Raw genomic sequence first — 4161 nt, 5'->3', positions numbered from 1 at the left:
GAGCCTGGCTGAGCGGCCCGCACCCGAGGTGGGCGGTGCCGGCGGGACCCGTCTTCGCGCTGATTGGGTGGAGGGGCTGCGGAGAGACCAATGGGGTTCCGCCAGAGAGGAGAACCCCGCCCAGAGAGGCGGGCTGAGTGGCCGCGCCCTGCCCCCGCCGGTGCTGGCCTGGCTGTTCCGCTGCTCAGCTTCGACTCCGTGCTGCTGATTTGGTCCTGAGCTGCCTTCGCTTTCCAAGTCGAGCCTATCAGCTGATCTATTGTACTCTCTTCCTTTGGTTCCTCTCTCTTTGTCCTGTCTGCACCCTCCTGCACAAATTCTCCTGTTTTCTGGAGCGGAAATGTCTGTTCTCCGAATGTTCGGCTCCCGAGTCCTGCAGGGAGACCGCCTCGCCTTATGCAGCCCTCGCTGGCAGGACGTGGGCCCTAGTGGATTCTTTACAGCCAGAGAGGACACTTCAGCTTTTTCCGACCTTATTTGGTATCTGGGGAGCGGGAGGGGTCGCTGGAAAGAAAGTGAATTTAGTTGAGTCAGTGTGCAAAGAGCACGCGTTTCGTTTCTCCCTTTCCCCGCCCCCTTTTCTCTTTAGAGGAAAGAAATGGATAATCCTCTTTCCACCCACTTCTATAATGGGTGCCTGTAAGGCGATTCCGCAGATTCAGGAGATAACATAGAATACCTTCATTTCCATAATTTGGCCCATTAAATGACTGGATGAAGAGAAAGTGGGAAGGATTGGGATGGAGAGGAGAGGAGGAAAAGGAAAAGGCCAGTAAGTCTCAAGCCCCCTCCGATTCCTGAATCTCACCTGGACTCAGACCGAGTGGTCCGCCCTCTCCCCAGCACCTTGCCCGCTGCTCACTCATGTAAGGCTAGTCCTCCTAACCCTAAGCCGTGTGCACCGGGCCCTGCAGCCGCTCCTACCCAGAGGAGGGGAAGGAGGGCTCTCCTGGACAGCCTCAGAGGGGAGCGGGGATCTCTCCTCGTGGGCACTGATAAGCCCACCCATTTCTCGGGCTGCCCAAGGTGGACTCAGCCCACAAACGCCCCAGCCCCAGCCTTTGCGGATAGGCTTCCTCGGTGGTGCCAGGAACTCTTGTGGATTTGAAAAAGGCAACCTTTTTCCTCGCGTTTCTAAAGGCCTATGAAAAGGGCACGTCGGGAAGTGCACATAAGACGTTGAACATTGTTGCATGAGACGTTGAAGAAATACAAAATTTCGTTCTTACTTCCATTAAAGAAGTACAATTTCCCTGGGGAGAGACATACAGAGCACACAATTAGAGACCAGTAATTCTCTTCCAGATAGCTCCTGGTGCGGTTTCCTAGCTGAGCAGCCTCTCCCTGCCCGTCCTGGCCGTGTGCACCGGAAACTCTCCTGGCTGGGTCCAGTCCTTCCTCTTAATGTGCTGTCGGGCTGGTCCCTGGTGCCCTCTTCTCTGATTGTTCCAGTCTGCCTCCGGGCACTTAGCATATGCTAGTGCTGCCAATTGACACAGATACACAAAGCAGTAAACATCCTGTTCCCACGGAAGATCCCCAAGTGTGTGGGTGGATGAGTGTGGGAAGTAATGGGGTAAAGAGAGAAAGGCAGTGATCATTACCTTATCACTGATTTAAAATACTTATTAATGGAGGAAGCCAAAGGTGACCATTTAAAATCCTTTTCTATAGTCAATGAATAATACATTCGTATAAATCGTGTTTACTTACTTTTTCACTCATCTAACAAGGATTTATTGAGCACTTTTTAAAAAATACACCTTTTTTTTTTTTTTTTTTTTAAGACGGGATCTTGTTCTGTCACCTAGGCTGGAGTGCAGTGGCACAACCTCTACCTCACGGGCTCAGGTGATTCTCCCACCTCAGTCTCTCGTGTAGCAGGGACTATAGGTGCACACCACCATGCCTGGCTAATTTAAAAAAAATAATAATGTGTAGAGATGAAATCTCACTATGCTAGCCCAGGCTGGTCTCAAACTTCTAGACTTAGGCAGTTCGCCCTCCTCAACCTCCCAAAGTGCTGGAATTACAGGTGTGAGCCACCACGCCAGACCCAGACCATATTTTTAGAGCCGTTTTAGGTTCACAGCAAAATTTAATAAATTACACAGATTTCCCAAATACCCATCACTCCTACACACACACATCCTCCCACTATCAACATCCTCTACCAGACAGGTACATTTGTTACAACTGACGAACCCGCATTTGACACGTCATCGCTCAGCGTCTGCAGTTTACATTAAGGCTCACTGTTGGTGTTGTACATTGCATGGGTTTGGACAAATGCGTAATGACCTGTATCCCACATTATAGTAGCATTCAGGGTAGTTTTACTGCCTCAAAAATCCCGTCGGAGCACTTGGTCTTATCTAGTGCAAGGCAGCACTTAAAGCACTGAGGAAGTACAGGAGCCATGAACTTGTCCCTGAGAAGCCTGTTTTAGTCAGTGGACTGACATCTATGGGCTCGAGGAGATCTGCAGGCAATTGAAGCCTGATTGTTTATTTTTATTTTTGAAATCATTAGTCCTACTAAATTACTGGTAAATCTGAAAACCATTTAAGGAGGAAGCAGAAGCATGAGATAAGGTAGTACGAATTTTAAAATGTGATTTTTGCATTTTACTTTTCCAGTAGCTTTCCGAAGAGGGCTAAGGAGGTAAGAAGGGGCCAGAAAGTCAGCGACTGTATGTGATTTAAAAAAAGGAAAAAAAATATGTCTTAGCCTCAGTATGCGAAAACTTGCTGTGTGCAGGCGAGTGGGCCAGGCGCTTACTTAATCTTAACAGTGATGCTTCCTGTGTGATTTCCGTTATTTTCCAAGGGAGGAAACGGAAACTCACAGAGATTGCCTAAGGTCATACAGCTGTATCTGTAGGTGGCTCTACCTCTTGGACCTAAGGAAGAAGAGAATGACTCCCTGAGGGCCTTTCAAACTCCACAACTTGGAGGCTGTCTACCTGGCAGCAATTCAATGCCATGTTCCTTCTGGACCAGTTTAAGCCATCTCTTCTGTTGTTTCTTTCCTCCCAAAGATGTAGACTTTTCCACTTAAAAGCATTTGCAAGGTTCTGTTTTTTTCATCCGTTTTTCTGTCCCTGTTCTCTTTTACTCCCCACACTGGTTCCTAGCCTGTCTCTGTTGCTGTGATGCCCGTGTTGATGGTGGCAGTCTTCAACCACGCCATCCGTGTGTCAACCCAGCACTTTCCTGCCATCCCTGTAGCCCTTGCCCCAACATCTGTGCATTTGACTCCCCTTCTCTCACTGAGGCCTGCTCCCATCCCCTGCTCTACCAACTCATCCCTTCTCTCCCACCTGCCCTTTGCACTGCCCCCCACAACCCACGCCACTCAGATTCTCAGCTCTTGGGATCACACTGACACCCCTCCTCCAACATTTTACACTCTGGGGCCCATTGCTTCTGAGCTATATTGTCCAGCACCGTGAATGCCCCACCCATGGAGACACTGGGTTTTGTACAGTCCCCAGCAGGTGTGCATGAAAATGTCTTTTTTTTTTTTTTCCGAGAGAGAGTCTTGCTCTTTCAACCAGGCTGGAGTGCAGTGGCATGATCTCAGCTCACTGCAACCTCTGCCTCCTGGGTTCAAGCAGTTCTCCTGCCTCAGCTTCCTGAGTAGCTGGGATTACAGGCGCACACCACCACACCCAGCTAATTACTGTATTTTTTTTTTTTTTTCAGTAGAGGCGGGGTTTCACCATGTTTGGCCAGCCTGGTCTCGAACTCGTGACCTTGTGATCTGCCCGCCTTGGCCCCTCAAAGTGCTGGGATAACAGGCATGAGCCACTGCCCCTGGCCAAAAATGTCTTATATAAAGCTGATCCGGCCCATCCCAACTTCATGCGCTCCACGGAGAACTTGGCCCTTACTTACTCTGCAGCTACCCTTACCTGTGCCAAGACAGCCTGTGTGCATTGTTTCTCTGCAGGACCTCCTCTGCCTTGAAGAACCAGTTAATTTAGCTCTCCCTACACAAAAGGAGAAACCTCAGAGAGATGGCAGCCCGCATTTGAACACCATTCTCTTAACCACTTCTTGACATGGCTTTATTTTATGCCTTCCCGAAGACATCCCCCCTTCATTTCTTTTTTTTTTTTTGAGACAGAGTTTCACTCTCGTTGCCCAGGCTGGAATG

The sequence above is a fragment of the Colobus angolensis genome, unplaced genomic scaffold, assembly GCF_000951035.1.
Source record: "Colobus angolensis palliatus isolate OR3802 unplaced genomic scaffold, Cang.pa_1.0 Scaffold125, whole genome shotgun sequence".
Lineage (NCBI taxonomy): Eukaryota > Metazoa > Chordata > Mammalia > Primates > Cercopithecidae > Colobus > Colobus angolensis.
This window is presented reverse-complemented; position numbering follows the sequence as displayed.